The sequence below is a fragment of the Bombina bombina genome, chromosome 2, assembly GCF_027579735.1.
Source record: "Bombina bombina isolate aBomBom1 chromosome 2, aBomBom1.pri, whole genome shotgun sequence".
Taxonomy (NCBI): Eukaryota; Metazoa; Chordata; class Amphibia; order Anura; family Bombinatoridae; genus Bombina; species Bombina bombina.
This window is the reverse complement of record NC_069500.1, coordinates 1,310,348,488-1,310,362,073: the sequence shown is the minus strand read 5'-3', so window position 1 is coordinate 1,310,362,073 and position 13,586 is coordinate 1,310,348,488. Positions and strand designations below refer to the sequence as shown.

The following is a 13,586-nucleotide window of genomic DNA, read 5'->3' as shown; positions in this document are numbered from 1 at the left end:
ATGGTCCAAGGTTTTTCGAAAGGACCTTGACGTGGTACCTGAGCTTGTCCCATTTGGCCAGATGCGGTAACTAACCTTTCCATTTTTGCTTTTAATCTTTGCTAAGAGCTTGCTAGTGAGTGCAGGGCTTTCTCTGTGTGTTGTATTAATTTGTTTTATAATTTCCCCTATGGTTCTTGCACCCAGACCTGTCTGGGGTTAACTGCCTGTGACTCTGGGGACAGCACAGCTTCTTGTGAGTGCCAGTGAGCACCCAGGACCGAGCATGTTGCAGGGTCATGGGATGTGTACCCGGTCCGGTCTAGGACTGCAGTCCCCTACCGTGTTTTATATATATATATATATATATTTATATACATAAAACACACACATAAACATATATTCAGATCTGTTAAATACTGCATATAAAATCAAAATTTTTGGGGTAGTAATATTATTTTTATATTTACATACAGCTACACAGTCTGCACTATTATATACGCATATATATATATATATATATATATATATATATATATATATATATATATATACACACACACACACATATATATATATACATGTCATTCTCTTGCTATCTATGGGCTTTATACAATATTTGAATATTTATACTGTGTGTGTGTATTATATATATATATATATATATATATAATATTTATAATATATATTAATAATATATATATATATTATAATAATAACAACTACTACTATTCAGCTGCCGAATTGATTAATTCCGAGAGCGAGTGCTGAAAAAGCACTTTGAGTCCTACTGGGAGAAAGGCGCTATATAAATACTAGTAGTTATACTAGTAGTAGTTATAATATATACTGTATATATTATATTTGTAATATATAAATATATTATATTTAAATATATATACTTTATATACTATTTATAATATATATATAATATTATATATATATATATATATATATATATATAAAATATGTGTATATAATTACACTTTTTTTGTGGGGGTGATAGTTTGTTTAAATAATTGTTTTATTTAATGAGACTAGACATGATTCCACATACCTCATTTTCTTGTAATTAGGTGACACTGAGCCTGATTTAATCTCAGACAGTCACATACAGCATTCAGCAGCTTCTGCATGTAGTATACAGCGCAGGCAGCCTGCGGGTCTTCTCGCTGACGTGACGCCACACGTGTGATCACATGACGTCCGTCCGACAGACTCAGTCAGAGCAAACTGCATGTGCCCACCACATAGTAGTCCAGAGCAGAGTCTGGCTCCAACTGATCTAATAGAAGGCTAGATTGGGTGCCGGACTGCTGGTTGGGACATGGGCTGGGCTGGCCTAGTGGCCAGGGTTAGTTTGGGTAATAGCCTGGAACATAGAATGCGGAAGTAAAAAAAAATATAAATATTTATTTATTAATAACAAATTTTTTATTTCCAATTCTCCAAGTCATGTAATTCCCAAAACTATTGAACAATAGGTTAGAAAAATATGTTGAGTGAAAAATAAAAGAGGCAGCAGTGTATATTTCTTCTATAAGGTACGACGAGTCTACGGATTCATCTTTTACTTGTCGGATATTATCCTCCTGCTAACAGGAAGTGGCAAAGAGCACCACAGCAGAGCTGTCTATATAGCTCCTCCCTTAGCTCCACCCCCCGTCATTCTCTTTGCCTACTCTAAGTACTAGGAAGGGTAAAGTGAAAGAGGTGATAAAATATTAGTTTTTAATTTCTTCAAGGAAGAGTTTTTTGTTTTAAATGGTACCGGTGTGTACTATTTACTCTCAGGCAGCAGATGGATGAAGACTTCTGCCTGGAGGATGATGATCTTAGCATTTGTAACTAAGATCCAGTGCTGTTCCCACAGAAGCTGAGGAGTACAAGAAACTTCAGTGTGAGGAACGTTTTCATGCTATACAGCAGTGAGGTATGTTCAGTCATTTTTTCTGGAGAGACTGTGGTATTTCAGAAAGGCTGACAGTATCCCCATGAGGGTAAGGGTAAGCAGTAATCCTAAGAGCTAATAAGAAGGGCATTACTAAGCTTGCATAAGGGGCTAATTACAAAAATGGTTGACACTGAATTGTGAATGTTTGTGGGCAAACGTTTTATGAACTGGGAGTGCTGTTAACGTTTTGTGGGCAATAACGTTTTTTGGGCAACTTTATTGAGGGTACACTTGGCTTATTTTTTGGGTCTCAGAAGCCACATGGCTAGTTTAAAACCGCTCTGGTGCGGTTCTTTGAGGCTGTAGAGACATCGAGTGAGATGGGCGGGGCCTATTTTCGTGCCTCAGATGCGCAGTTATTTTCACTCAGCAAGCAGCAAGCTCTAACTCCTGAGGGCCCTGGTGGATGTTTTGGGCCAAATCGAAGCTTTAACCCCATATTTACTATCCCTGAGAGCAGGTAGGGCCACAGCAGGGCTGTTTTTCCTGGATTTAGGTCTAATTTCAATCCGGTTTGTACATTAAAGGGTTAAATGTTAAATTTCCTTGTGGGGCAATCTTAACTACATATATTGTGTCTGCTTGCAAAATTTTGAAAAATTTGGTGCATTTTAAAGCAGTTTTGCAGAACTTGTATGCTTTTTTTCTCTTAAAGGCGCAGTACCGTTTTTTAAGATTGTTATTTTTTTCACTAAATAAAGTGTTTTCATGCTTGTTTGTAGTCATTACTAACCTGTTCAACATGTCTGACATTGAGGAAAGTCAATGTTCAATATGTTTAGAAGCCATTGTGGAAGCTCCACTTAGAATGTGTCCCTCATGCACTGAAGGTCAATAAATTGCAAAGAACATATTTTAGCTACTAAAAGTATGTCGCAGGATGATTCTCAGTCAGAAGGGAATCAGGTTTTACCATCTAATTCTCCCCAAGTGTCACAACCATTAACGCCCGCACAAGCGACGCCAAGTACTTCTAGTGCGTCTAATTCTTTCACCCTGCAAGATATGGTCGCAGTTATGAATACTACCCTCACAGAGGTTTTATCTAAGCTGCCTGGGTTGCAGGGGAAGCGCAGTAGGTCTGGTGTGAGAACAAATGCTGAGCCCTCTGACGCTTTATTAGCCATATCCAATGTACACTCACAATGTTCTGAGTTGGGGGTGAGGGATTTGCTGGCTGAGGGAGAGATTTCTGATTCAGGAAATATGTTCCCTCAGACAGACTCAGATATGACGGCTTTTAAATTTAAACTAGAACACCTCCGCTTATTGCTCAGGGAGGTTTTAGCGACTCTGGATGATTGTGACCCTATTGTAGTTCCAGAGAAATTGTGTAAAATGGACAGATTTCTAGAGGTTCCTGCCTACACTGATGTTTTTCCGGTCCCAAAGAGGATTTCGGACATTGTTACTAAGGAGTGGGATAGACCAGGTATTCCGTTCGCTCCCCCTCCTACTTTTAAGAAAATGTTTCCCATATCAGACACCATGCGGGACTCGTGGCAGACGGTCTCTAAGGTGGAGGGAGCTATTTCAACCTGGCTAAGCGTACAACTATACCTAATAAGGACAGTTGTGCTTTCAAAGATCCTATGGATAAAAAATTAGAGGGTCTCCTGAAGAAAATATTTGTTCATCAGGGTTTTCTTCTCCAACCTATAGCGTGCATTGTTCCTGTAACTACTGCAGCGTCCTTTTGGTTCGAGGCTCTGGAGGAGGCTCTTCAGGTTGAGACCGCATTAGATGATATTCTGGATAGAATTAGGGTCTTTCAAGCTAGCTAATTCTTTCATTACAGATGCCGCTTTTCAACTGGCTAAATTAGCGGCAAAGAATTCAGGTTTTGCCATTTTAGCGCATAGAGCGTTATGGCTTAAGTCCTGGTCTGCTGATGTGTCATCAAAAGCTAAGCTTTTAGCCATCCCTTTCAAGGGTAAGACCCTATTCCGGCCTGAACTGAAGGAGATAATTTCAGACATCACGGGAGGGAAAGGCCATACCCTTCCTCAGGATAAGACAAATAAGATTAGGACCAAACAAAATAATTTTCGTTCCTTTCGAAACTTCAAAGGTGGTCCCTCTACAACTTCCCCTGCTGCAAAGCAAGAGGGGAATTTTGCTCAATCCAAGTCAGTCTGGAGACCTAACCAGACTTGGAACAAGGGTAAATAGGCCAAGAAGCCCGCTGCTGCCACCAAGACAGCATGAAGGGGTAGCCCCCGATCCGGGACCGGATCTAGTAGGGGGCAGACTTTCTCTCTTTGCTCAGGCTTGGGCAAGAGACGTTCAGGACTCTTGGGCTTTAGAAATCGTAACCCAGGGGTATCTTCTAGATTTTAAAGATTCTCCCCCAAGGGGGAGATTCCATCTTTCTCAATTGTCTGTAAACCAGACAAAAAGAGAGGCGTTCTTACATTGTATAGAAGACCTATATACCATGGGAGTGATCTGCCCAGTTCCGAAAACAGAACAGGGGCAGGGGTTCTACTCCAATCTGTTTGTGGTTCCCAAAAAAGAGGGAACCTTCAGACCAATTTTGGATCTCAAGATCCTAAACAAATTCCTCAGAGTCCCATCCTTCGAGATGGAGACCATTCTGACTATTTTGCCTATGATCCAGGAGGGTCAATATATGACCACCGTGGACTTAAAGGATGCTTATCTACACATCCCTATCCACAAAGATCATCACCAGTTCCTCAGGTTCGCCTTTCTGGACAAGCATTACCAGTTTGTGGCTCTTCTCTTCGGGTTGGCCACAGCTCCCAGAATTTTCACAAAGGTGCTAGGGTCCCTTCTGGCGGTTCTAAGGCCGCGGGGCATAGCTGTGGCGCCTTATCTGGACGATATCTTAATTCAGGCATCAACTTACCAACTAGCCAAGTCTCACACGGACATCGTGTTGGCTTTTCTAAGATCTCATGGGTGGGAGGTGAACGTAAAAAAGAGTTCACTTATCCCTCTCACAAGAGTTCCATTCCTGGGAACTCTGATAGATTCGGTGGACATGAAAAATTTTCTGACGGAGGTCAGGAAATCAAAAATTTTATCCATCTGCCGAGCTCTTCATTCCATTCCTCGGCCGTCAGTGGCTCAGTGTATGGAGGTAATCGGCTTAATGGTAGCGGCAATGGACATAGTTCCGTTTGCTCGCTTGCATCTCAGACCACTGCAGATAAAGCTGGATCAAGAGACCAGAGACTCTCTTCTTTGGTGGTTGTCACAGGATCATCTGTCCAAGGGAATGTGTTTCCGCAGGCCAGCGTGGGTCATAGTGATGACGGACGCCAGCCTATTGGGCTGGGGTGCAGTCTGGAATTCCCTGAAAGCACAGGGTTTGTGGACTCAGGAGGAGGCTCTCCTCCCAATAAATATTCTAGAACTGAGAGCGACATTCAACGTGCTTCAGGCGTGGCCTCAGCTGGCTTCGGCCAGATTCATAAGATTCCAGTCGGACAATATCACGACTGTAGCATATATCAATCATCAGGGGGGAACAAAGAGTTCTCTAGCGATGATAGAGTTTACCAAAATAATTCGATGGGCAGATACTCACTCTTGCCATCTATCAGCAATCTATATCCCAGGAGTGGAGAACTGGGAAGCGGATTTTCTAATTCGTCACACTTTTCATCCGGGAGAGTGGGAACTCCATCCGGAGGTGTTTGCACAATTGATTCAGCAATGGGGCACACCAGAATTGGATCTGATGGCGTCTCGTCAGAACGCCAAACTTCCTCGTTACAGGTCCAGGTCAAGGATCCTCAGGCAGTACTGATAGATGCTCTAGCAGTACCCTGGTCGTTCAACCTGGCTTATGTGTTTCCACCATTTCCTCTCCTTCCTCGTTTGATTGCCAGAATCAAACAGGAGTGAGCTTCAGTGATTTTGATAGCACCTGCATGGCCACGCAGGACTTGGTATGCAGACCTGGTGGATATGTCATCTCTTCCACCATGGACTCTGCCACTGAGACAGGACCTTCTGATTCAAGGTCCGTTCCAGCATCCAAATCTAGTTTCTCTGTGGCTGACTGCTTGAAGATTGAATGCTTGATCTTATCCAAGCGGGGTTTCTCTGAGTCGGTCATAGATACCTTGATTCAGGCTTGAAAGCCTGTCACCAGGAAAATTTATCATAAGATATGGCATAAATATCTTTATTGGTGCGAATTCAAAGGCTACTCATGGAGTAAGATCAGGATTCCTAGGATTTTGTCCTTTCTCCAAGAAGGATTGGAGAAGGGGCTATCAGCTAGTTCCTTAAAGGGACAGATATCTGCTTTATCAATTCTACTGCACAAGTGTCTGGCAGATGTTCCAGACGTTCAGTCGTTCTGTCAGGCTTTAGTTAGAATCAAGCCTGTGTTTAAACCTGTTGCTCCGCCATGGAGTTTGAATTTAGTTCTTAAAATTCTTCAAGGGGTTCCGTTTGAACCTATGCATTACATAGATATTAAGCTTCTATCTTGGAAAGTTCTGTTTTTAGTTGCTATCTCTTCGGCTCGAAGAGTTTCTGAACTATCTGTGTTGCAATGCGACTCGCCTTATCTTGTTTTCCATGCAGATAAGGTGGTTTTGCGTACCAAACCTGGATTCCTTCCTAAGGTTGTTATTAATAGGAATATCAATCAGGAAATTGTTGTTCCTTCTCTGTCTCATAATCCTTCCTCTAAGAAGGAGCGTCTGTTGCACAACTTGGACGTGGTTCGTGCTTTGAAGTTTTACTTGCAAGCAACCAAAGATTTCCGTCAAACATCTTCTTTGTTTGTTGTCTATTCTGGAAAATGTAGAGGTCAAAAAGCTACAGCTACCTCTCTTTCTTTTTGGCTGAAAAGCATCATCCGTTTGGCATACGAGACTGCTGGACAGCAGCCTCCTGAAAGGATTACAGCTCACTCTACTAGAGCGGTGGCTTCCACATGGGCTTTTAAAAATGATGCTTCTGTTGAACAGATTTGTAAGGCTGCGACTTGGTCTTCGCTTCATACCTTTTACAAATTTTACAAATTTGATACTTTTGCTTCTTCAGAGGCTATTTTTGGCAGAAAAGTTCTTCAAGCAGTGGTGCCTTCCGTTTAAGTTACCTGTCTTGTCTTCTGTTTAACCATCTGTCTTGTCCCTCCCGTTCATCCGTGTCCTTTAGCTTTGGTATTGTATCCCACAAGTAAAGGATGAATCCGTGGACTTGTCGTACCTTATAGAAGAAATGTAAATTTATGCTTACCTGATAACTTAATTTCTTCTCTGGTACGACGAGTCCACGGCCCGCCCTGTCATTTTAAGACAGATTATATTTTTTTATTTTAAACTTCAGTCACCTCTGCACCTTGTAGTTTCTCCTTTTTCTTCCTGTACCTTTGGTCGAATGACTGGTGTTGGAGCTAAGGGAGGTGCTATATAGACAGCTCTGCTGTGGTGCTCTTTGCCACTTCCTGTTAGCAGGAGGATAATATCCCACAAGTAAAGGATGAATCCGTGGACTTGTCGTACCATAGAAGAAATTAATTTATCAGGTAAGCATAAATTTACTTTTTATGTCCATGAGAGATAACCAAAGGGCAAAATCACTGCTCTTGTTTTCACTGGTAGAAAAAACATATATAAATAATTAGATAGATAGATAGATAGATAGATAGATATACACAGATAGATATATAGATAGATATGCACAGAGAGATAGATAATAGATAGATATACATAGATGATATATATATATATATATATATATAGATGATAGATAGATTATAGATAGATAGATATACACAGATAGATGATAGATAGATAGATAATAGATAGATATACATAGATGATAGATAGATAAATAGATAGATTTATATATAGATAGATGATAGATAGATATACACAGATATATAGATAAATAGATAATAGATAGATAGATAGATAGATAGATAGAGATAGATAGATAATAGATAGATATACATAGATGAAAGATGATAGATAGATAGATAGATAGATAGATAGATAGGTAGATAGGTCTGTGTTCTGCAAAGGTGCACTGTAAGATTATGTAGCAGTGATATTATTGGCAATGTTTGCCATTTTATTGCCTTTTTGTTTGCTGTGAGAATAATTGTCATTAAACAATGTTCCAGTTTACTGCTATTATCAAATATGCTTCATTCTCATAGTATCCTTTTTTAAATATAATACCTAGGTAGGTTTAGGAGCAGCAATGCACTACTGGGAGCTAGCTGCTGATTGGTGGTTGCATATATATGCCACTGAATCACTTTATTGTCCCTTTAAGTATCAAGAGGGAATTTGGATTGTGAACAGAAAAACAGGACTGGCTCATCTGATTTTTTTTTTACTGAAACAATTATTGAAAAATGGTGCTAAAAATAATGAAAATGACCAATTGTAATCACACTGACATCAAAAAAAGGATCCTCAGCCATCAACTTGCTGATACTTATCAAACAATAGTTAGTGATCAACACAATAGTTAGAGAAACACAATAGTTTAATAATAAAATGTTCTACTGGATTAGACCATATTATTATATTTTATTATTTAAATATGTATATTTAAAGGGACAGTTTACTTAATTTAAAAAAAAAAAAAAAAAAGATTGATGCCTTTACTACCCATTCCCCAGCTTTGAATAACCAACAGCCAGACAATGCTAGTTCATGTTTGCCACATAGATAACATTGTGTTCACTCCTGTGGAGTTATGCAGGAACCAGCACTAATTGACTGATATGCAAGTTTGTAAAAAGCACTGAGATAATGTGGTAATCTCATGGGTAAAATATATTAATATAACAGTGTTGGTTATGCAAAACTGGGGAATGGGTAGTAAAGGGATTATCTTTTTAAACAATAAAATGTTTCAGGTAGACTGTCCCTTAAGGTAAGGCTGCAGCAGTGAATTTTCAGAGTTATAAAGATGTAAACATTTTAGATGTATATTAATGACTTCTGCAAATAAAGGGACATAGGGCAGCAATCACAACCTCTTTAGAAACATGTTTGCAAAATGTGTTCTTTAAATGCTTGTAATTGTTAAATATACATACGCATATCTGTTTTGTTAGAACAGAATTAGTCTCGGCAAACTCAGTCGAAAACACCTAAACCTCTACTTTGCATGCAGAAACTTGTAACGTATCTTGTCCCGCTGTCGCGTCTAGCGATTTCATCGCTTACAAGGTTGTCTTTTGTTTTGTTTTGTTTTTTCTCAGTTTTCAAAATTAATTTTGTGCATACTTTTTTATATTTATTTTTATATTTTGTTTTGCTTTAATTGATTTGTTTTTTGATGTTTGCTATGAGCAGGGATAGGCAAGGTGTCTATACACGGACACTGGTGTCTGTGACTAACCCTTGCAGTGTCCGCCACAACCTTAGTATATCTTTTCTTTCTGATTAAATAATTGGAATAACAAAAAAATATGTAGTGTGCATAAATTTAGTGGCTTGTCAAGAGACTGCTAGCAATATTGGGTGATAAGTTATGGAATAAAGCCTGAGTGAAATACTGGATGTATATCTACATCTGTATAATAACACCCAGCTCTATATAATGACACAGTAGTGACACTGGCACATGCGTATAGCCAGAGGAGGGCTGGTTATAGGATCAGTGGTATCTGCATCAGTATAATAACACCCAGCTCTAAGTAATGACACAGTAGTGACACTGGCACATGCGTATAGCCAGAGGAGGGCTGGTTATAGGATCAGGGGTATCTGCATCAGTATAATAACACCCAGCGCTATATAATGACACAGTAGTGACACTGGCACATGCATATAGCCAGAGGAGGGCTGGTTATAGGATCAGGGGTATCTGCATCAGTATAATAACACCAAGCACTATACAAAGACACAGTAGTGACACTGGCACATGGGTATAGCCAGAGGAGGGCTGGTTATAGGATCAGTGGTATCTGCATCAGTATAATAACACCCAGCGCTATATAATGACACAGTAGTAACACTGGCACATGGGTATAGCCAGAGGAGGGCTGGTTATAGGATCAGTGGTATCTGCATTGGTATTATAACACCCAGCACTATATAATGACACAGTAGTGACACTGGAACATGGGTATAGCCAGAGGAGGGCTGGTTATAGGATCAGTGGTATCTGCATCAGTATAATAACACCCAGCGCTATATAATGACACAGTAGTGACACTGGCACATGGGTATAGCCAGAGGAGGGCTGGTTATAGGATCAGTGGTATCTGCATCAGTATAATAACACCCAGCACTATACAAAGACACAGTAGTGACACTGGCACATGCATATAGCCAGACAAGGGCTGGTTATAGGGTCAGTGGTATCTGCATCGGTATAATAACACCCAGCACTATATAATGACACAGTAGTGACACTGGCACATGGGTATAGCCAGAGGAGGGCTGGTTATAGGATCAGGGGTATCTGCATCAGTATAATAACACCCAGCGCTATATAATGACACAGTAGTGACACTGGCACATGGGTATAGCCAGAGGAGGGCTGGTTATAGGATCAGTGGTATCTGCATCAGTATAATAACACCCAGCACTATATAATGACACAGTAATGACACTGGCACATGGGTATAGCCAGAGGAGGGCTGGTTATAGGATCAGTGGTATCTGTATCAGTATAATAACACCCAGCACTATACAAAGACACAGTAGTGACACTGGCACATGGGTATAGCCAGAGGAGGGCTGGTTATAGGATCAGTGGTATCTGCATTAGTTTAATAACACCCAGCACTATATAATGACACAGTGGTGACACTGGCACATGGGTATAGCCAGAGGAGGGCTGGTTATAGAATCAGTGGTATCTGCATCAGTATAATAACACCCAGCACTATATAATGACACAGTAGTGACACTGGCACATGCGTATAGCCAGACAAGGGCTGGTTATAGGGTAAGTGGTATCTGCATCATTATAATAACATAGTCAAAGCGAAATGCTTAGGAGCGCTAAATAACTAAAGGTTAAAAAGACATTAGGAGGTGAACCAAAAAAAAGTTATACACCACAAGCTAGTAAAAGCAATAGTTTTATATTTCTAAAATAAGCTAAAATCAGAACATAGAAACAAAAGTGTGTAATTCTATAGTAATAAATGTTACTAAACAATTTGCAATAATATAATAAAAAAAACGGACGTCTCCGATTAGAGTAAAATAGGATATTACAATTTATAATTGCCACCACTAAGAAAGTAGAAAAAATTTGTTTTGCAAATTATATCAGTCAGTTCAAATTTCAACTTGAATAGTCATAGTTTATAAATCTGTATATCCAAATTTAGGAAGTGTAGACATATAAGTCCTTATGTTAAAGTATTTAACCAAATACCTGACGTTGCGAGTGTCACAGTTAAGGGACCACAACTAAGTGTGTAGGCTGTTTGGCGTGAGTGTGTACCTTTTCAGCCGTTATACCATACGTCACTGGTCTATTCAGCTGCTCCGGTCCTATTGGACAATCTCAATCTCAAACACTCCAGGGGTTTTATCAGGTATCAGTATAATAACACCCAGCACTATATAATGACACAGTAGTGACACTGGCACATGGGTATAGCCAGAGGAGGGCTGGTTATAGGATCAGTTGTATCTGCATCAGTATAATAACACCCAGCACTATACAATGACACAGTAGTGACACTGGCACATGGGTATAGCAAGAGGAGGGCTGGTTATAGGATCAGTTGTATCTGCATCAGTTTAATAACACCCAGCACTATATAATGACACAGTAGTGACACTGGCACATGGGTATAGCCAGACAAGGGCTGGTTATAGGATCAGTGGTATCTGCATCAGTATAATAACATCTAGCACTATACAAAGACACAGTAGTGACACTGGCACATGGGTATAGCCAGACAAGGGCTGGTTATAGGATCAGTGGTATCTGCATCAGTATAATAACACCCAGCACTATATAATGACACAGTAGTGACACTGGCACATGGGTATAGCCAGAGGAGGGCTGGTTATAGGATCAGTGGTATCTGCATCAGTATAATAACACCAAGCACTATAAAAAAATGTTTTTAATTTCAAATGTACCTTGGTGTCCTTCACTAAGGTCTGTACTTTGGAAAATGTCCGCCACAGCCTTTGTCTGTGCCTATCCCTGGCTTTGAGTTTTTGTGATGCCTGTATTCTTTACAGTATGACTTATTCTATGCAAAGTGAACGGGTTGCAAGAAACATGCTTCTCTATTGATGATAAAATGACAACTCACTGTGACAAGGGGCAATACCAAACCTTAACGAATTCTGCAATTTTCAAGTTGTAGTGACTTTTTGTTTTTTTTGTAATATATTAGTTTTACAAAAGGATTTATTTAAAGGGACATTAAACCAAAAATGTTTCTTTCATGAATCAGATAGAGAATACAATTTTAAAAAATGTTTCCAATTTACTTTATTCTATTATCAAATTTGCTCATGTTATTCTTTGTTGAAGAGATTCCTAGGTAGGTAGCGTGCACATGCCTGAAGCACTACATGACAGAAAATAGTGCTGCCATCTAGTGCTCTTGCTAATGTACAGCATTGTTGGAAAACTGCTGCTATATAGTGCTGCGGGCACGTGCACACTCCTGAGATTACGGGCGAGATTACATATACGGCGCAGGCTTCAGCGCAAGTGCTTTAACCCGCGCCACCCGTAATTTCCCCTCGCAGCTCGCACAGTTCATAAAGTGCCGTAAGTCGGATAAACTAGCGAGTCACCAGTGACTTACGGCACTTTAGAAACTGCCGGCGTCTAAGAAAAGTAAAAAAAAAAAAAATCAAATCTCCCGTAAAAAAGTCTAACACGCCTCCCAAAAATAAGCACGACACGTAAAACCCCTATATCCGCGATCAAACCCACTTTGGAACTAATAAAGTATTAACCCCTAAACCGACAACCCCCCCACAACGCAATATGCCTATTTAAACTATTAACCCCTATATCCGCCATCAAACCCACACCGCAAGTACTAACTAAAGTATTAATCCCTAAATCTGCCATCAAACCCACACTGCAATAAACCTATTAAAGTATTAACCCCTAAACCGCCAAAGCCCACAATGCAAACTACCTATTAAAGTATTAACCCCTAAACCGCCAAAGCCCACAACGCAAATAAATCATTAAATTACTAAGCCCCCTAACCTAACACCCCCTAAATGAACCCAAATTACCTAAATTACAAAATACGAAAGTTTCTATTAAAATAAAAAAACCTAAAACTTCTTTAAAAATAAAAAAGAAACTAAGGGGGATATTTATCAAAGGTCTGGCGGACCTGATCCGACAGTGCGTGTCCGCCAGACCTCGCTGAATGCGGAGAGCAGTACGCTCTCCATATTCAGCATTGCACCACCGCCCCCTCAATCAACCCGATCGTACTCGATCGGGTTGAATTCTGTCGATGTCTGTCCGCCTGCTCAGAGCAGGCGGACAGGTTATGGAGCAGCGGTCTTTAGAGCCTGAAGGCTCGCCAGAAACATGGGCTCTCAAGCTCCGTCCGGAGCTTGATTAATGGGCCCCTAAGTATAAATTAAAGGGACAGTCTAGTCAAAATTAAAATTCTGGTGTAGACTGTCCCTTTAAACTACAATTACATAAAATAAAAAAAATCTAAGATTACAGAAAATAAAAA

The 13,586-nt window shown here is 40.0% G+C and overlaps 1 protein-coding gene across 1 annotated transcript in view; it reads left to right on the top strand.

Annotated features, from left to right (window-relative positions):
- PPP2R2C (protein phosphatase 2 regulatory subunit Bgamma) overlaps positions 1-13,586 on the top strand; it is a 539,035-nt gene that overhangs the window by 285,999 nt on the left and 239,450 nt on the right. The gene's annotated exons all lie outside the window — the stretch shown is intronic.